The sequence below is a fragment of the Procambarus clarkii genome, chromosome 66 (genome assembly GCF_040958095.1).
Source record: "Procambarus clarkii isolate CNS0578487 chromosome 66, FALCON_Pclarkii_2.0, whole genome shotgun sequence".
Classification (NCBI taxonomy): domain Eukaryota; kingdom Metazoa; phylum Arthropoda; class Malacostraca; order Decapoda; family Cambaridae; genus Procambarus; species Procambarus clarkii.
Window position 1 is genome coordinate 20,537,932 of NC_091215.1, and position 22,500 is coordinate 20,560,431.

Consider the following 22,500-nt stretch of genomic DNA (forward strand, 5'->3'; position numbering starts at 1 on the left):
ATAGGCCCTTTGCAGTTACTTCCATTCTTCCCTTTAATGTATCCAATTTATACCCATTGCAACGTGTTCTGTCTTGTGTTGAAAGTTTGCTCTATTTGTGTTGAAAGTTTTGTTCACCCCATCCAAAATTGTTGTAACATATCACCTCACCCAAATGCGGGTATATAAGATGAAAGCTGTTTAAATGATAGCATAGTAGAACTCTGTTTAGTGTTTGCAGGTTATAGTTGTGTGTGTGTAAACTAAAGTCTTTGAAAATGTAATAAGTTATTACGAAACGCGTTCAAGTGTTGGGTCAGACTAAAAATAAAAATGAGTTTTGGAGAATTGATTTTTCAGTTACCATCGACAGTAAAAAGAAACATAAGAAATATTGAGAAAATTCGTGTTAGAATTATTAATCTTACTTTTTCGGTCATATTTAATGACATATGTTTACAAGAAAGACTGCTACCAAAATATACTAAAATATATAATATATATATATATATATATATATATATATATATATATATATATATATATATATTGCAGAATGGTGAAAACATTCAATGGGGCCAATTCTACATCATTCATCTGGTAGATGGAACTTCTGTGATTTCCCAGTATTAAGACTTGTCCTTATCAACAAAGCATATAGATCTGAAACTTTTGTGGCCAGTTCTCCTATGAGATGAAGTATTCCTGAAGTTCCACAACCTCCTTAATACAAATACTCTTCGCCCCACTTCCGAGTCGTACACAAACTTGCTGAACAGTAACCCAACTTGAACAGTTGGGTTAATGTTCAACCCAACATCTAGGTCGCTGGATAGCATATTTGCCAGACAAGATCACCCCTCATAAGAAATAATTTTTAGTCTTTTTTTTCAAGTAATGAGATCATTAGAAAGTAAACTGCAGTATGCCTATTGGCCCCATGCGTGGTAGCTTTTATTTCTTCCCAAACTAATTCTTATGTCTAACCATCGCTTGAAGCACTCCAGCAATCCCACGTATGTTTTATTACTCGGAAATTTGTTGTATAAATTAATAACCGTATTTCCAGGGAAGTGTTTACCCAGGACTTTCTTTAATCGAAAAATATTCATTTTGTATCCATTGTTTTTTAAGTTGATATATTTGTTAACAAAACATTCCCTTTCGTCCGTCTGTGTACTTCACTCATGTCACACGCTACATTTTGTCGTTATAGAGATGATTATTAAGGTTTCTTAATCTTTCTTCATAAGAAGGTTTCTAATTCCTGGGATTAACTTTGACACTCCTCATTGAACATAAGAACAGAATCTTTAAACAAACTGCAGGCGGCCTATTGGCTCCTATTTATATCCTCCCAGACTCATTCATATGTATGTCTAACCTTTGTTTGAAACAGTCAAGTGATTCTAAGTTTGTTATGTTACCTGAATTTACCTGAGGGCCACTCTCTCTCTCCAGTGGCCTTGAGAGAAAAGAAGCCCTGCGGTCTCCTGTTCTCAATCTCATACGCTTCACTCAATTTATTCTGATTCTATTTACCTGAATCTTGAAATTCAGTAATGTTTTCGCATTAACAGCTTCGGCGGGTAGGCGGTTCCATGGGTTTATAACTCTGTGGGTGAAAAAGCATCTCCTGTTTTCTGCCCTGCACTGTGGCTTGTTGAGCTTGAAACCGTTGCTCATTATTTTACATCTGACCTCTTGAAGAAGTTGCCTGGAACACTATCTTCCAAATTGTTCAGCTTTTTAAAGGTTTCGATGAGATCAGCCTTGTCATGTCTGGTTTGCAGTGTTGTTAGCCCTGTGACCCTCAGTCCTTCCTGGTTACTAGTAATCTGTTCCAGATATCAACAGCCTGTTACGAATCCAGTATTTATCCAGGTCTTTCCTAAATCCAAAGTTATGCAATTTATATCCATTGTTTCATGTTCTATTTTGTGTTAGTATATTAAATACCTTATTAATTATCCCCTTTGTGAGAGAGTGATTTTCTCCAACTGACTGATGGAATACACCTCCAGGGCACTCTGGCCGGGGATAGCCAGTCGTGTCACTCCGACGTGCACCGGTTATGTGCACACGAGCTAAAGTTACGTGCACAAGGTCCGTGTATCTTTATTCATGAGTTTAGACCTTGTCTATTGAGTATCTCTGGATAACCGTTGATGGAGTGCTCCCGCAAGCACCGTGAGCCGCGATCTCTCTGGTCTTTCGTGTGGCAGCAAATGATAAGCTTGGCTGAAGTCGAGGTACACAGCGTCACAGCCCATTTACTGTTAACTTATTTATTTATTTATATACAAGAAGTTACATTGGGGCTAACAAAGAATATAGAAAATAAGTTGAATTAACATTCTTGTAAAGCCGCTACCCGCCAAACACACACTGAAACTACGACGTTGGTACAACGTTCGAACAAGTTTTAACACCACCTAACCAGTTATAACAACCAGTATAGCAGGTTGTAACAACGTTCTAATACGTCATAAACACGTTAAGCCAAGATATAACAACTTTATTTCAAGTTGTAACAAGCGGAAAATAGAGACAGTTTCGGTTTGTGTTTCCAGGGTAGCACGCATAGCGTTTCGGGCAAGTCCTTAAACTAACAAACTAACTGCCTCAGGTATGCTGGCGTAGAATGGGCAGTAGGGAATTGAATTGAACTATCAGAGAGAAACCGCCAAGCCATTACGACTCTATAGCACTTGGATTTCAGGATAAGGATTTGGGATGGGGCAGGGGAGGGAAGGAATGGTGCCTAACCACTTGGACGGTCGGGGATTGAACGCCGGCCTGCGTGAAGAGAGACTGTCGCTCTACCGTCTAACCCAAGTGGTTGGGCTGGGGGTTAGGGAGGGAACTATTGGCTTGGCGGAACAAAGCGCCAAGCCAATACGAGTATATAGCACTTGGAAGGAATCAGATAAAGGATTGGGTATGGGACGGGGTAAAGAAATGATAGCCAGCCACTTGGATGGTCGGGGATTGAACGCCGACCTGCATAAAGCGAGACCGTTGCTCTACCGTCACTTTGTAAAACCGTGTGGTGAATTATGTATTAATCTGTTTTTCAAGATATCGAATGGCTTTTGTGATTATCGATTCGAGCAGTTTTTCCCAATAGACGTTAAGCTAATTGGCCGATAGTTTGATGCATGTGATCTGTCTTCCTTCTTCAAAATCGGTACTACATTTGCATGCCTCCACGACTCCGGTACTCTCCTCGACTCTATTGATTTACTGAATATGCAAGACAAGGCTCTTAATTGCATTCTTGAAGCACCCTGGCAAACATTTCATCTAGACCTGGGGACTCGTCCTCTACTTTGGTGGAACAGCCGAACACGTAATAATTCACTTAACGAACGCTGACACAAACAGTTCTCTCTCTTCTATCATGTTAGAGGGGCCTGACGGCTGAGTGGACAGCGCTCGGCATTCATAGTCCTAAGGTTCCGGGTTCAGTCCCCGGCGGAGGCTGAAACAAATGGGCAGAGTTTCTTTTACTGTGATGCCTCTGTTCATCTAGCAGTAAATAGATACCTGGGAGTTAGATAGCTGCAACGGGCTGCTTCCTGGGGATGTGTAATAAAAAGGAGGCCTGGTCAAGGACCGGGCCGCAGGGACGCTAAGCCCCGATATCATCTCAAGATATAGGAGGGCTATTGATCGTATAGCTTTGCCTTCAACTCACATAATTTTTCCTGACGCAGATCTTCACAGACGCCGTCTTTTTGGATCAGTTCTTATACACAACACTCCCAACATGAACCTTAGGCCTGGCTGTGTTGCTGCTGACTCTTGTTCTCAGCACAAACTTGTTAAACGCTCTGAGGTTAGTAACACACACGAGTGATCTGACTTAGACTTATCCTCTCTAGTCTCTAGTTCTTTTTCTTGTGTTGCTATCTCTCTTTGTCTCTTTCACAACTTTCGCTTTGTTAGCTTTTCTGCAGTTTTCTTTATTCTTATTAACTCGTATGGAATACTTCATCTTTTCATATAAATTCTTGCTTTATATATAATCTTTCTCTACCACTCTTTCTTTATACTTGATAGTGGTTCAAGACAGACCGAAACGTTGTCAATTATTTTATTTCCAGATGTGTGGGTTGGGTTTCTAGTTTTCATAAACCTTGTATCTTGATTGTTTTGGAATTGTGTGTATATATGAAGCAAGGTTCTGCTTTCAACGTAATGTTTCCTGACAGCTTTTCAGTGTTCTGGTGATTAGGTCAATATTGAGGCTTAGTGGGGTATTAAGAAGTCAGATCAATGCATATTATACTTTAAATGGGTAATATTGAGCCAGATTTTATCTGGAGATTTACATTGTATGATTCCCGTTTGAATATATTAAGTGTAGAGGCTTGGTCCCCATGAGGGAGAAGACAGGCTCAGAGAGCTAAGGCGGCTCTGTGAGGTCTCTCTCTCCCTCTGTTTGTCTCTTGTCTCTGTCTCTCTCTTTTGTCTCTCTCTCGTCTCTCTCTTGTCTCTCTGTCTCTCTCTCTTGTCTCTCTGTCTCTCTCTTGTCTCTCTGTCTCTCTCTTGTCTCTCTCTCTTGTCTCTCTCTCTTGTCTCTGTCTCTCTCTCTTGTCTCTCTGTCTCTCTCTCTTGTCTCTGTCTCTTGTCTCTCTGTCTCTCTCTCTTGTCTCTCTGTCTCTCTCTCTTTTCTCTGTCTCTTGTCTCTGTCTCTCTCTCTTGTCTCTGTGTCTCTCTTGTCTCTGTGTCTCTCTTGTCTCTCTCTCTCTCTCTCTCTCTCTCTCTCTCTCTCTCTCTCTCTCTCTCTCTCTCTCTCTCTCTCTCTCTCTCTCTCTCTCTCTCTCTCTCTCTCTCTGAGATTAATTATAATTCCTAATTATCGCCAGGTGACCTTTCGTGTTAGCCAAAGCCACCGCCGGCCCCACGAGCCTGGGGTGACCAGGAAAGGAGTGGGGTCCCTCGGTGCTGCTCCTACAGCTTAAGATCCATTACAACTACTTGTCAGCATCCCTCCAGCCTCCCAAGTGGTGTTCCGGAGATGTTGGTTGATACCTGGTTGATATCTGGTTGATATCTGGTTGATACCTGGTTGATACCTGGTTGATACCTGGTTGATACCTGGTTGATACCTGGTTGATACCTGGTTGATACCTGGTTGATTGGGTTCTGGGGGTTCTTCTACTCCCCAAGCCCGGCCCGAGGCCAGGCTTGACTTGTGAGAGTTTGGTCCACCAGGCTCTTGCTTATGATGCGCCTATATGACTCTGTGCTCCAATTTTTACTTTTCTTGCATGTAGTGAAAAGATATTGCATGGTTTCAACGAATTGGTTATGAAATAGGATTTATTGAACGCATTATAGGGTAGCGTTATATACTTGTGATCGCTGGATTGTTTCCAGCGAAGGTTAGACATGTGTTTGAATGATTTTGGGTAGTTATAAATAGGAACTGCCGTGTATGGGACAATAGGCGGTCTGTGTTTATTAATATGTTTTTATATGATGAATTACGGGACTTTGTAATAGAGAAATGTTAAACACTAATATTTTCATAGTTGATAAGTTGCAGTCAGGTAGTATGTTGATATACACGAGTTAAATGATCCTTGTGTAAGTTTGTATACTTCACTATGCTGTCGTATGTGTGTTCGCGAGTATATTTCTGAATACTTAAATGTGTGTGTGTGTGTGTGTGTGTGTATACTTTACGATCTTGACGTGTGTATATTTCACCATCCTGACATGCATTTTTCACGATCCTGAAATATGCATGTATGTATTTCACAATGCTGACACGTGTGTGTATACTTCACAATCCTGACGTGGGTATGTATACTCCACAATCCTGACGTGGGTATGAATACTCCACAATCCTGACGTGGGTATGAATACTTCACAATCCTGTCGTGGGTATGAATACTCCACAATCCTGACGTGGGTATGGATACTTCACAATCCTGTCGTGGGTATGAATACTCCACAATCCTGACGCGGGTATAAATACTTCACAATCCTGTCGTGGGTATGAATACTCCACAATCCTGTCGTGGGTATGAATACTTCACAATCCTGACGTGGGTATGAATAATCCACAATCCTGGCGTGGGTATGAATACTCCACAATCCTGACGTGGGTATGAATACTCCACAATCCTGACGCGGGTATGAATACTTCACAATCCTGTCGTGGGTATGAATACTCCACAATCCTGTCGTGGGTATGAATACTTCACAATCCTGACGTGGGTATGAATAATCCACAATCCTGGCGTGGGTATGAATACTCCACAATCCTGTCGTGGGTATGAATACTCCACAATCCTGACGTGGGTATGAATACTCCACAATCCTCACGTGGGTATGAATACTCCACAATCCTGTCGTGGGTATGAATACTCCACAATCCTGACGTGGGTATGAATACTCCACAATCCTGACGTGGGTATGAATACTCCACAATCCTCACGTGGGTATGAATACTCCACAATGCTGTCGTGGGTATGAATACTCCACAATCCTCACGTGGGTATGAATACTCCACAATGCTGTCGTGGGTATGAATACTCCACAATGCTGACGTGGGTATGAATACTCCACAATGCTGACGTGGGTATGAATACTCTTGAGATGTTATCTTGAGATGATTTCGGGGCTTTAGTGCCCCCGCGGCCCGGTCCTCGACCAGGCCTCCACCCCCAGGAAGCAGCCCGTGGCAACTGACTAACACCCAGGTACCTATTTTACTGCTAGGTAACAGGGGCATAGGGTGAAAGAAACTCTGCCCATTGTTTCTCGCCGGCGCCTGGGATCGAACCCAGGACCACAGGATCACAAGTCTAGCGTGCTGTCCGCTCGGCCTACCGGCTCCCACGACCGACCGTCGTGGGTATGAATACTCCCCAAGTATTCATCAACTTCCACCAGGCGGTCATTCTCCCTCAACCTGTGTTAAATGTTTATCATTCTCCTTGTGTATGTGTTCTTAAATCCCTGGTAACGTTGCCAAGACGTGAACGTGGCGTCTACAACGTTTCGTTTATCTGGAATATATTTTATATCCACTACGGGCTCGCCATAGCCCGTGCTACTTGGAAATTTTACTCCGAGTAGCTGCAGAATCTAAAACAAACATGTAATATATTCTCTCTTTATATTCTTTCCTACTCATTCTTTTTCTCTCACTGTCTCTCCTCTCTCCTCTCCTCCACTCACAGGGATCAATACTTGACCCATTAGTGACCTATAATTAAGCTAATACCGCTGTAGAAAAAATACACGTTGAACATATCTGCAATTAATGAAAAAATCTTGCGCAAAGTAAATTATAAATGAAGTACAGCTTTTCAAGTGGTTTAGAAAAATGAAAAATGTGGTAAAAATTGGCTAAAATAATTAGGTAAATGCCTTATAGGGAGTGAAAATATGATCCAAGAAATGTTATATATTGATTCAAATATATTAAATTTAGTGGATCTTGGGCCGAGTATACACACTCTCTCACCTAAATATGACGGCAGCGCTGTCTTGAAATAGTGTCACGTGCTGAGACCGAATGGTAAGATAAGTTAATGTATAATAAAATGCTGAGATAAAAATTCAGAAAGTTTTACCTCTAGTAAGATTTCCTCTAATAATTCCCCGCACAATTTAATATTGTTAATTTAATTGGTAGACTGTATGAAGAAAATGTATTTTGTTTAGTTCCCACACAAATTAACTCGGATTAGTTTAATTTCATTAATTAATTAATTTTCAGACCGTCCAGTCTGTTGTTGAGCTGTGACTTATATTATGTTTAAATATTCCATTTATTACCCGATGTAACCCAGAGCTTGTTTCTGTTTACTTTTGTTCAGTTTATTTGTGATCACAGGACTGACTAAACTATAGTGAATTATAGTTGGAGATCTTAGGTGGGGAGGTAGAGTAGGTGCACTCAACGTGGTCGACAGTATGCCTGGCAGCGTCCACCTGTAGCAGGTCGACAGTATGGCCTGGCAGCGTCCACCTGTAGCAGGTCGACAGTATGACCTGGCAGTGTCCACCTGTAGCAGGTCGACAGTATGGCCTGGCAGCGTCCACCTGTAGCAGGTCGACAGTATGGCCTGGCAGCGTCCACCTGTAGCAGGTCGACAGTATGACCTGGCAGTGTCCACCTGTAGCAGGTCGACAGTATGGCCTGGCAGCGTCCACCTGTAGCAGGTCGACAGTATGGCCTGGCAGCGTCCACCTGTAGCAGGTCGACAGTATGGGCAGCGTTCACCTGTAGCAGGTCGACAGTATGACCTGGCAGCGTCCACCTGTAGCAGGTCGACAGTATGGCCTGGCAGCGTCCACCTGTAGCAGGTCGATATTTGTAGGTCTCACCAGGTTAGCTCCATCATGCCGGCAAAGTCACTACTAGATTAAATTTAGATTTATCTATTTTTTCACCAATTTATCTCATGTAATTAATGATATGAATACTGATCAAATGATCTTACGTGAGATATTGTGGTTGTGGTGCCTTGTAACCACTCACAGTTAACCGCAAGGGTTAGACACATCAACATGTGTGTTATCCACAATATCTAAATGGACTGTAAGTTCACACAGCTGCAGGCAAGGACAAATAATGGATTACAATCCCACAAAAGCTGAAAGGAAACTAACAGTAGTTGATCAATGCCCCTTGGAAAGCGTAACATAGAAATCAATAATGGAAGTCGACGTACGACCCATATACGTTAATGGAGCTACGACGCACTGTACACACACACACACACACACACACACACACACACACACACACACACACAGTGCTGAAATGTAAAGAGCAAAAACTCTTTGAAAATGCTGAAATTCGCATTGAAATAGATGTGGACGTACACACGCTCAAATGTCAGATGGTGGCACGCTCAGACGTCAATTAATAGCGTGTTCAGCTGACAGCACACTAAACTATCAGTTGATAGCATGCTTAGCTGACAGCACACTCAAGCATCAGTTGACAGCACGCTCACAAAGTGACCCCCACGAGAGAGAGAGATTGCTCGAGGAAGCAAAATTAGGAGATGGACAAATTGAATTAGTGGCTGCCTTTGAATGGAGATGTAAGGCTTTCCCTGAGTAGATGAGAGGCATGGAGAGCTTGAATGAAGGAATGTGGGAGGGAGAGATGGGAGGGAGAGGAGAGAGACTCACATGGGACGGGTGAGTTTGTTCTGTGACGAGGAATGGTTGAGGAGACAAAGTGGAATGAAAAAGAAGGAATTATGTTAAGAGACGTTGAGTGGTGGTGTGAAAGGGGTCAGAGTGAAAGGAAGAACAGGTAACGGAGGGAAGAGGAAAAGGAAAATGGAAAGGTGCAGAAAGAACGGGAAAGGAAGAATAGATGAGAGGAGAGGTAAAAGGATGAATAAGTATGCGAGGTTTTCAGAGAGATGGATAATTTAGGGAATGGAAGAGGCTGTAAATTCATGGAAAGGAAGTGGCTGTCACTTTCATGGAAATGAAAAGGAAATAACAAATGGCATTTGTCAGAGAATGACTTGAGTTTCATCTTGTGGGAAAGTGTAGAAGGGAGAAGTGGGAGGGTGATAGAGAGGGAACAGAAAGATGGAAGAGGACATGGCGGGGGGTAGGGAAGACAGCATGTGAATGACTGTGGGAAAGACATAGAGTGTCTGGTGAATTATAGATGGCGAGGATCAGTCTGTGATTGACGGTCAGATAGTGATGGATAGTCGGTAATTGAAGGTTAAATTGGGAGGAATAGTGTGTGGTTGACTATCAATATCTTTCTCTCCCTCCCTCTCTCCCACCTCTCTCTCTTGATACGTTCCTTGATGGAACGTTATATATAATATGAGGCCCAGTGTGAGTCCCAGTAGGATTCGAACTGAGTGTGGTCATATGCTTGGTCTTAGAATGTACCAACTGGGAAAGTTAATCAGTGTCACAACATGGTCAAGGGTGTTGGGGCTGAGAGAACAACTCCTACAGGTATCTGCGAGAACGCTGCCTCTGATCTCGAGAACTTTAGAGAGCTCATTTTTTTTAGGAATAGTTGAAAGCCAACTTTCAAAGGAGCTACGAGGGCTTTACATTTGTTTGAATTTGATTACCCCCTAAAGTGGATTCGAACCCACCAGCCTCTGATTTCATCGTGCCACATTGTCAATCACATAGCTATTAATGGTTGGGTGATTTGGTTCAGTCGCCCACACCAATACAGTGTCTTAATGGGTTAAATTAAAACATAAAATTTTGGTTCACACTTGGATACATTCCAAACTCTACATTGTTTATGTAATAAAATGAAATGTTTGTTCATAGAAAAAGGTTTGAAATAAACACTTTTTTTATGAATTAAAATGTACGTGCTTAAGAACATAAAGGTGGTTCAGTAATGCGATGCTTTACAAGGAAGTCTTGAAGCATTTCCTAAAAATTCTTATGCCTTTGCGCTCTTTGACTTACTAATACATCTTACATACTAGAAGTCGCCTTTAGCTGATATGCCTCCCTTCCCTTCTGGCCATATATAAATCTTATTAGTATCCTATCATTATTTTAATTAAATTCTATCCCAATTTTTTTAAAGGGGTGAGCAACTCGCCCTCCTATTGGCACGTCGCATTTTGATGTATACTTTATCTTAGACCAAAAACTCTCCTACTAGAAAATAGTAGCGGCTCGCGAAATTGTCATAATGTCCCGTTTTTTGTTGGTGGGTCCTCCGGAAGGTTAGGTTAGGACATTTTCGTACAATAGTTTCTTAACGTTAGGAAAGTTCGCGAGAACGGGCTAGGGTGAGGCTCAGTTTTTATTTCTTGTTTGACACTAATTTTGAAAACTTCATGCATATAACTTGGTATCACCCGTGGCTGCCTTGTGTGTTGTGTCTGTCCGAGTGAAACAGTTTGTGTTCTTGAATTGTGTTTACTGCTAAAAGCAGCCCATCTTCTAGTAACGATGATTTTTGTAGCAAATGTTTGGTCAAACGATCAAAAATTAACTGGGCAAAAAATTTTCACGTTTTGTATTTTTGAATTAGCACAAAAAGTTATATTAACAAACTGGAGAAGTATGTCTGGACAGGTTAGGTTAGATTCCAATCATAGATGGAACATGGCATATACTAGGCCGAAGATTTTTTTTTGTTTTTCGTGTCTTCTACAAAACAGAGTACAAAACGTGAACGTTGGTGTAACAGTACATTTGTGAACGTTTGACCAAACACTTACTATAAGTACTCTCATTTTAGGAGGCTGTGTTTATCCATAGTTATAGGGGTTGAATGATAGGCAATTACACTCAACTCTTTCTTTAGAGAGTTATTAGAGCACTCATTACTCGTGCTCTAATACATCGCTTTGTTTGTAATACTCTATTATACCTTTAGGTTGTTTTTATCTTTGTGTCCTTATTTTCATTATCATCAGAGAACGTCTTAATAATCTTTTAAGTTTTTATTTTCTCAAGAAATTACATTCTACTTTCCCATCTTGACTTTCATGTTGACAGTTACCTCCTTGTCAGTATTCCTCGTGACCCACTTCCTGTCCTGTCCTTGTATCTCTTCCATGTGCTGTGTAGGTTATCTTGAGATGATTTAGGGGCTAAGTGTCCCCGCGGCCCGGCGCGACCAGGCCTCCACCCCCAGGAAGCAGCCCGTGACAGCTGTCAAACTCCCAGGTACCTATTTATTGCTAGGTAACAGGGGCATCAGAGTGAAAGAAACTCTACCCATTGTTTCTCGTCGGCACCCGGGATCAAACCCGGGACCACAGAATCACGCGCCCAGTGTTCTGTCCGCTCAGCCACCGGCTCCCTGTAGGCGCGCTGCTTGAGGGCTTTCCTAAGATGATTATCTTATCCTGCCAGTTTAACCCCATCAACCACATTAATCTAACTGTGTAAGCTCTAAGAAATGCCTCCCCCCCAAGTTCCTATGTTGCTGTTGCTTTAAATTGGATTGCCACCCCTGCTTTAGCTCAGTCTAAGACTCGTAATCCTAGGGTCTGCTCTGGTCTCGTAATCCTAGGGTCCGGGTTCGATCCCCGGTGATGGCAGAAACAAAATGGGCAGAGTTTCTTTAACCCTGATGCTCCTGTTACCTAGCAGTAAATAGGAAGCTGTCAAACCTGGGAGTTTGACAGCTGTTACGGGCTGCTTCCTGTGTGTGTGTGTGTGTGTGTGTGTGTGTGTGTGTGTGTGTGTGTGTGTGTGTGTGTGTGTGGAAAAAATTAATACTTAGTAACAGTTGATTGACAATTGAAAGGCGGGCCGAAAGTGCAGAGCTCAACCCCTGCAAGCACAACTAGATGAATACAACTACGTGAAAACACACACACACACACACACACACACACACACACACACACACACACACACACACACACACACACACACACACCCGTCTGAAGGAACTGAACCTTACGACACTAGAGAAAAGAAGGGAGAGAGGAGATATTATAGGGACATATAAAATACTCGGGGGAATTGACAAAGTGGAAATAGACGAAATGTTCACACGTAATAATAACAGAACGAGGGAACATGAGTGGAAACTGGAAACTCAGATGAGTCACAGAGATGTTAGGAAGTTTTCTTTTAGCGCGAGAGTAGTGGAAAAATGGAATGCACTTGGGGAACAGGATGTGGAAGCAAACTCTATTCATACTTTTAAATCTAGGTATGATAGGGAAATGGGACAGGAGTCATTGCTGTAAGCAACCGATGGCTGGAAAGGCGGGATCCAAGAGCCAATGCTCGATCCTGCAAGCACAAATAAATGAGTACAAATAGGTGAGTACACACACACACACACGGGTGTTGAAAGGCGGGACCAAAGAGCCAGAGCTCAACTCCCGCAAGCACAATTAGGTGAGTACACACAGTTCATCTGACTGTTGACACTGGGAGCCTCAGATATCTTCCAGTCATTGTACTCTTCTGAAGACTAACACACAGGAAATGAATCTTGCTCTAATTCTGTCGTTTCTGCTCTCTGATAAATCATTTTTGTCTTCATTTTTATCTTTTAATTCCCTCACTGTCCAAACATTCCTTCTGGATCACCACCATCAGTTCCTCCCTCTTCGTTATATTTTATGTTATCGACCCTCCTCCTTCCTGTTTTCCCTCCGTTATGAATAACATCTTTCATTTTATATTTGTCAATTATCGTGTGTTTTCTTTCTCTGTCTTTTCTATTCTAATGTCCTCTCAAACTCGTTTGAATAACTCAGTGAGCAGAAATGTGGGAGTGTGGTGTGGCCCCCATAACTATGGGAGTGTGGTGTGGCCCCCATAACTATGGGAGTGTGGTGTGGCCCCCATAACTATGGGAGTGTGGTGTGGCCCCCATAACTATGGGAGTGTGGTGTGGCCCCCATAACTATGGGTGTACTGTGGCCACCATAACTATGGGTGTACTGTGGCCCCCATAACTATGGGAGTGTGGTGTGGCCCCCATAACTATGGGAGTGTGGTGTGGCCCCCATAACTATGGGAGTGTGGTGTGGCCCCCATAACTATGGGAGTGTGGTGTGGCCCCCATAACTATGGGAGTGTGGTGTGGCCCCCATAACTATGGGAGTGTGGTGTGGCCCCCATAACTATGGGAGTGTGGTGTGGCCCCCATAACTATGGGTGTACTGTGGCCACCATAACTATGGGTGTACTGTGTCCCCCATAACTATGGGAGTGTGGTGTGGCCCCCATAACTATGGGAGTGTGGTGTGGCCCCCATAACTATGGGAGTGTGGTGTGGCCCCCATAACTATGGGAGTGTGGTGTGGCCCCCATAACTATGGGAGTGTGGTGTGGCCCCCATAACTATGGGAGTGTGGTGTGGCCCCCATAACTATGGGAGTGTGGTGTGGCCCCCATAACTATGGGAGTGTGGTGTGGCCCCCATAACTATGGGTGTACTGTGGCCACCATAACTATGGGTGTACTGTGTCCCCCATAACTATGGGAGTGTGGTGTGGCCCCCATAACTATGGGAGTGTGGTGTGGCCCCCATAACTATGGGAGTGTGGTGTGGCCCCCATAACTATGGGAGTGTGGTGTGGCCCCCATAACTATGGGAGTGTGGTGTGGCCCCCATAACTATGGGAGTGTGGTGTGGCCCCCATAACTATGGGAGTGTGGTGTGGCCCCCATAACTATGGGTGTACTGTGGCCACCATAACTATGGGTGTACTGTGTCCCCCATAACTATGGGAGTGTGGTGTGGCCCCCATAACTATGGGAGTGTGGTGTGGCCCCCATAACTATGGGAGTGAACTGTGGCCTCCATAACTGTGGGAGTGTGGTGTGGCCCCCATAACTATGGGTGTACTGTGGCCCCCAAAACTATGGGTGTACTGTGGCCCCCATAACTATGGGAGTGTACTGGGGCCCCCATAACTATGGGAGTGAACTGTGGCCCCCATAACTATGGGAATGGGGAGTTGTACAGACGGACCACAAACACACCACTGACCACACTAAGAATCTGGTACACACAGACGCCAGTTCTTCAAATCTCCTTCATGTCTTAGAGTAACGAGGATCTTGCGACTTCTCCGGCAGAATATTCCACACATCTCATACTGCCTTCTCCAGAAATGGTCCTAGCATGCCCACGCCTCCACGCTGGTGGTATGAGAGCTGATCGAAGCATTGACGGTATGAAACTCGACTCCTTTCGGGTTAAAGGGTTCTCGTAAGTAGGGTCGAACCTCATGAATGTTCTGTAGTTGTTCAATATAATTCTCTTTGGCTTGTTGTCCAAATGTGAGATTAAACCATGTGTGTTACATCTCTGAATTGTATTGTATTGATGCAGACAGCAAGTCACAACAACTTGGTTGAAAATGAGACCTGCCTAATCACCTGGGGCCAGATTCACGAAGCAGTTACGTAAGCACTTACGAACCTGTACATCTTTTCTCAATCTTTGGCGGCTTTGTTTACAATTATTAAACAGTTAATGAGCTCCGAAGCACCAGGAGGCTGTTTATAACAATAACAACAGTTGATTGGCAAGTTTCCATGCTTGTAAACTGTTTAATAAATGTAACCAAAGCCGTGAATCTGGCCCCTGAAGTGTGGGTTGGGTGTCTGGAACAGTGGTGGTTGAACACAAGCCTATCAACCATTGAAGGGATATTAAGGCCACCACAAGTCTTAGACATCTTGAGATTATCTTGAGATGATTTCGGGGCTTTAGTGTCCCCGCGGCCCGGTCCTCGACCAGGCCTCCACCCCCAGGAAGCAGCCCGTGACAGCTGACTAACACCCAGGTACCTATTTTACTACTAGGTAACAGGGGCATAGGATGAAAGAAACTCAGCCCATTGTTTCTCGCCGGCGCCTGGGATCGAACCCAGGACCATAGGATAACAAGTCCAGTGTGCTGTCCGCTCGGCCGACCGGCTCCAAACATGGTTCAAGATGAAACTTACATATATATACACCGAATAGTTCGGTCCGTTAATCGTTGCATATATCCGTTGGTTGTTGTTGTTAAAGATTCGCTACCTGGAACAGTTCCAAGTAGCACGGGCTATGGTGAGCCCGTAGTGCCTTATATATATCCGTTGGTGATTCAACTGTACAAATTACAATAAATACAGGTAATACTGACAACGTGAACTTCAAGCTGTAACTTAAAATATCAATATAAATTCTTTAAATTCATATTAGTGGAATGTTGCTAACAATTTCCTGTAACAATATACACATTCGCCTTATTAAGCTTACACAGCTTAAATTGCACAATTGGCCCACTTAGCATGAAAGTGCTAAGCTTTGCACTAAGCACAGCCACTTAGCTGGAGGTGCTAAGCCACCTCCAGCTTATTCTTAAGCTGGAGGTGGAGTTAGGAGGAACTGCAGTGTTTTGGGTAATTCCTCCGTGTTCAGTGACAAATGTCCAATAAAGTTCAAAATATATAAACACATAAACGAAATGTTATTTATTACATATGATAATTGAATCTGAAATTAAATACCGTTCATTTTCTATGATGTGAATTTACATTTACAACGTTAGTCGTCGTAAGCACTAGGAGGCCTGGTCGAAGACCGGGCCGCGGGGACGCTAAGCCCCGGAAACACCTCAAGGTAACCACCTCAAGGTAGCCCCTAGGAAGTGCATACCTTGAGTCAATAATTACAAACAAATACACCTCAAACACACTCACGAAAATAATATACATTCATGACAATAATATATATATATATATATATATATATATATATATATATATATATATATATATATATATATATATATGTCGTACCTAGTAGCCAGAACTCACTTCTCAGCCTACTATGCAAGGCCCGATTTGCCTAATAAACCAAGTTTTCATGAATTAATGTTTTTTCGTCTACCTAACCTACCTAACCTAACCTAACCTAGCCTTTTTTGGCTTCCTAACCTAACCTTACCTATATATATAGGTTAGGTTAGGTTAGGTAGGGTTGGTTAGGTTCGGTCATTTATCTACGTTAATTTTAACTCCAATAAAAAAAAATTGACCTCATACATAGTGAAAAGGGTAGCTTTATCATTTCATAAGAAAAAAATTATAGTAAATATATTAATTCAGGAAAACTTGGCTTATTAGGCAAATCGGGCCTTGAATAGTAGGCTGAGAAGTGAGTTCTGGCTACTAGGTACGACATATATATATATATATATATATATATATATATATATATATATATATATATATATATATATGCAGAATAACCACATATGAAAAATAGAAAATGCTTAACGCGTTTTCGGCTAATTCGCCTTCATCAGAGCAAAGTAGAATCAATGGATTCTACTTTGCTCTGATGAAGGCGAATTAGCCGAAAACGCGTTAAGCATTTTCTATTTTTCATATGTGGTTATTCTGCATACTTGGATCAGTGTTTTTGTGATCATTGTTGCATATATATATATATATATATATATATATATATATATATATATATATATATATATATATATATATATATATATATATATATATATATGTATATATAGTCATGAAAAAGTACAAGAAAATAAATAAATGTATTCATGAAAAACAAGAAGAAAACAAAGACGTGTAGTCATGAAGCAGAACAAAAAAGGTAATCATGAAGTTCAACGAGAAAACAGGAAAGAATTTACTCAGAGTAGCACAAGAAATTATTGTTGTCGTGAAGAAGAGGAGAGAAATGGACGCATCTGACCGACTAACAGGAAAGTCCAGTTAACTCCTGGCGTAAAGGTCAAGGAAAACACATTTTCGAAGAACTATTAAGAGATTTACAACGAAAACGGAGACAAGTGAATGAGACTCAGAAGGGATCTTGAGAGCTTACAAAGTGTTGATGATGATAATTACCGCTCTCGCAGAGCACCACACCACGAGCTGCTAGATGGTAACAGTATTTAATATATATATATATATATATATATATATATATATATATATATATATATATATATATTATGTATATATATTATGTATATATTATGTATATAATCACGTGTTTATTTTCGTGATATACACACATATATATTTTTTTTTTTTTTTTTTTTTTTTTTTTTTTTTTTTTTTTTTTTTAATATATGGAAGGGAGTACCACCTCTAGCTGGAAGAAGGGGGACCCATAGCCTCGGAGGAAACCACGCATAACGCATTAGAGGGAATGTTTAGATCCCCTCCAATACAGTTTCTGTGTGCCTTTCTCCTACCACCCCCTTCCTTTTATATTTTTTGTGCTTTATTATGCATTTGATGGTTACAAGATATACATGGGTTGATACAAAAATAATAATGCAAAAAGGTGCTTAAGGGGGCATATCGGTGTAAAATTAAAAGTGGTTCAATTGGCTTATAAATTTTTTTATGAAATGGTTATAGAAAGGGCTGCAGCTGGTCCAAGTTTCATCATCACACCCTAAACAGAAAAGGAGAAAAAAAATAAACAACGAATTATGCAACGAATTTTCAAATTGTTTCAGGGAACACATGTGTCAACTAAAATCATTTCTATAACGCTCTGATATTAAATTAAGCACATAAAGGGTTCTAGTGATCAGTTTTATCAAAAAAGTGTTTAGTGCAATAATATAATTTTTCAAAGTTACCCTACTAAAAAAATATGCAATATATGATAATTATAAATTTTTATAAAATCAACAAATAGACTTTGGACGTAAATGTCTACTAGAGTCTGTAGAAGCACAAACGCTACATATAAGGTGTAATTTGCATGTAAATTGATTAATAAATGAAAGCTCTGAAGTAATTTGAAGGTGTAAATTACTTTCCAGAGTAAAATAAAGATCCAAGTTCGGCTACCTGTAGCTGAGCTTGACTTCGACAGATTTCGTTCATAATTGGCACCCTTGCAGATAGGCATCCATTGGGCAAGGTGTGCAAGTTTCATGCAAATCCCTTGATAACAAACGAGAAAAAAAAATTGGCCAAAAAAAAAAAGAAAAAAAAAGAAAAAGAAAAAAAAAAAATTTAAATATAAATATATTGAACATACATATTACAATTATTACAAGAGTTTGTGCTTCTACAGCACATAGTAGACATTTTAGTTGACACATGTGTTCCCTGAGATTATTTGAGAATGTTGAACATTCGTTGCATAATACGTTGTGTATTTTTTTCTCCTTTTCTGTTTAGGGTGTGATGGTGAAACTTGGACCAGTTGCAGCCCTTTCTATAACCATTTCATAAAAAAAATTATAAGCAAATTGAACAATTTTAATTTATAACGATATTTTTTTATATGCCCCCTTAAAGGTTATGGATCTCTTGAAAAACACAACAATGGGAAACATTGATGAATGTCACCGACGGGTTCGATCATTGTTGCAAGTCAAACACTTCTTCGAATTCCTCGGAAGTTGGACTAGTGCCCAAGACGCAACAGGCATTTCCCCTCTGAATTGCAACACTGAGGCGCTGGAACAAGAAACTTTTTGCTCTCTGGTCTTTTGTAGCGCTGATTAATTTGTCCCCCAATTCCTTCAGGAACTTCAATGCACATTTTCCCCACGAACCGAGGGTCTCCGAGCCGATCGGAACAAAGCTGTAGCAGTGTGCTAGACCTCTGTATTTAATAATTTTCTGTGATTCCCTGAAAGAAGCAGCACCACCGCTTTCACGTGTGCTGTAGTGGAGGTAGGTACTGGCCAGTGTGGCAGCGCACGTGTAGTCCCATACCACTTGCTTACCATCCTTCCAAGGTAGCAAGGTGACCCCATCAGGGCGCTTCTGAGGGTCGTTAGGTCTGGATAAGTGTGGTTCTCTTTGTGCCGGGCAGCGGGCTGTGGCGAGGCTCCTCTTGATGATGTTGTTGACTTCTTCATGTCTTGCAATTTTACCCTGTGATTTACGACATACCAGACCATGACGACCATATTGGTCTGCCATCGCAGTTCCGCACATGCACCTATGTTCGGTGAGGATGGGGGCGGCAAGGCGAAGGGCAACTCCAATGCGGAGAGCGTCATGACTGAGGCGAGTTCCCAGGGCTGCATTGGGCACAGCAAATAAAAAATCCCCGGCGTGGGGTGCTGTTACCGCTAGGAGGCGGGCTTTGTTTTCAGCATCAGCGTTGTCAATCATTGCTGTGACAGTCTTTTCCATTATGGGACTATCCCAGTGGGCTTGCTTGTGGTCTTTTGGGACTTGTGGTCGGGGTTGAGGGTGTGCAATGGTGTCCCATTGTCTGGCTGCTTCAATGAACGTTTGATCATGAGTTCCCGCTGTCTCTCTCATACGCTCTGGTAGGATCTGCCCTACCAATTCGTTGGCTGCTGTGCATGAGGATAATGCTGGAAGTGCTACCTCAGTTGCCTTTCGTATGCCTATCCCTCCATATTATATATATATATATATATATATATATATATATATATATATATATATATATATATATATATATATATATATATATATATATAAATATATATAAAATATGCACGAACAAGCCTGAATGGTCCCCAGGCATATATGCAACTGAAAACTCCACACCCCAGAAGTGACTCGACCTCATACTGCCAGGAGCAACGCAACTGATGTACAGGAGACCTTAACCACTTGCCGACCATCAGTGACCGTACTATTGATGATGGTAGCCGAGGCTATTTGCCCATCATCCCATATATGCCCACCAAAAAGAGGTGATTCTATAAAATAACTATGCCCAAGATTACCATCAAAATGCCGTCGGGATGATGGGCAAATAGCCTCGGCTACCATCATCAATAGTACGGTCACTGATGGTCGGCAAGTGGTTAAGGTCTCCTGTACACCAGTTGCGTTGCTCCTGGCAGTATGAGGTCGAGTCACTTCTGGGGTGTGGAGTTTTCAGTTGCATATATGCCTGGGGACCATTCAGGCTTGTTCGTGCATATTTTATATATATATATATATATATATATATATATATATATATATATATATATATATGTCGTACCTAGTAGCCAGAACGCACTTCTCAGCCTACTATGCAAGGCCCGATTTGCCTAAAAAGCCAAGTTTTCCTGAATTAATATATTTTCTCTAATTTTTTTCTCATGAAATGATAAAGCTATCCATTTCATTATGTATTAGGTCATTTTTTTTTAGTGGAGTTAAAATTAACGTAGATATATGACCGAACCTAACCAACCCTACCTAACCTAACCTATCTTTATAGGTTAGGTTTGGTTAGGTAGCAGAAAAAGTTAGGTTAGGTAGGTTAGGTAGTCGAAAAAACATTAATTCATGAAAATTTGGCTTATTAGGCAAATCGGGCCTTGCATAGTAGGCTGAGAAGTGCGTTCTGGCTACTAGGTACGACATATATATATATATATATATATATATATATATATATATATATATATATATATATATATATATATATATATATATATATATATCTCATCACTAAGAACTCTCTCTGACCCGGCCAGGATTCGAACCCATGCCGTCCAGGATCACCCCTAAACGTACACAGTACCGTGACCACCGCACCAATGATCGTCTATAAGCATTGGTCAGTCCTGGTGCTTATTAAAGAGTTCTTAGTGATGTATGGCTTGCGCGTTCATGCAGCTTTCTCACATATACACACTCTTGTAATATTATATATATATATATATCATACAAAACCAACGTGATACGTGAGTATTCTTACATATCGAAGCCGATACATTTCTCTTGCACAATACATAAGTGTGTCCTCCATGACGAACACGATACATAAGTGTGTCCTCCATGACGAACACGATACATAAGTGTGTCCTCCATGACGAACACGATACATAAGTGTGTCCTCCATGACGAACACGATACATAAGTGTGTCCTCCATGACGAACACGATACATAAGTGTGTCCTCCATGACGAACACGATACATAAGTGTGTCCTCCATGACGAACACGATACATAAGTGTCCTACATATCAAACGTAACATTTTGGAAAACAATTACCATTGCAGCGGGCAGGATTAGTCTCTGAGGCACGCACATGCTTCGCTCACTAACGGTAATCCCTCAGAATCTATATATCCAGGATTTTCAAGTCTCAATCCCTTTTAATCCTCTTCTTTCAGTCCACGCAGGAAATCCTCGTGGAATCTACCCCAGCAACGTGACACATTTGTACAAGTTTCGCTACGCACTTCACTGGTCTTACATACTCACGTAGCCAGGCTCGTGTGCCTGTTCAACCCGTTCTCGCACTTTCTTACAGTCAATATTGACTTATTAAATACGTGCATATGTGACATACTAAACATACTAGTTTACCTTGAAAAGCTTCATAGAAAACACCGACCTTACCTAACCTTCTTAGTATGTTAAGACAAGCATCTTATTGCTTCGTAATTACAATTATTACTTACCCTATACCTATAATAGGTTAAGTAATAATTGTAATTATTGTAATGTAATGTAATTATAACCTATACCTATAATAGGTTAAGTAATAATTGTAATTACGAAGCAATAAGATGCTTGTCTTAACATACTAAGAAGGTTAGGTAAGGTCGGTGTTTTCTATGAAGCTTTTCAAGGTAAACTAGTATGTTTAGTATGTCACATATGCACGTATTTAATAAGTCAATATTGACTATACGAAAGTGCGAGAACGGGTTGGCCTGTTACGTGCACAAGGAAATCACCAATAACCTGATGTATCTATGAGAGTTTTGGAATAGAGGATTGGGGATCGAACCAGCGTCCTGGGTATCCCCAGACACGCACTACAGTGCTTGCGACACTTCCGATTACTGTCATTATTATACTTTTGCTGCCACAACTCCGCCCAGCCTGACGGCTGAATGAACAACGCTCGGGATTTGTAGTCCTAAAGTTCCGGGTTTGATCCAGGGCGGAGGCGGGAACAAATGGGCAGTTTCTTTCACCCTAATGAAAGGTTCACTTAGCTGTAAATAGGTACCTGGGAGTTAGACAGCTGCTACGGGCTGCTTCCTGGGGATGTGTAACAAAAAGGTTTGGTCGAGGACCGGGCCGGTGGGACGCTAAGCCCCGAAATCAT

At 41.5% G+C, this 22,500-nt stretch overlaps 1 protein-coding gene across 1 annotated transcript in view; it reads left to right on the top strand.

Moving 5' to 3' along the window:
- The window catches only part of LOC138355236 (uncharacterized), a 34,031-nt gene that overhangs the window by 4,392 nt on the left and 7,139 nt on the right, over positions 1 to 22,500 (top strand). The window lies entirely within an intron of this gene.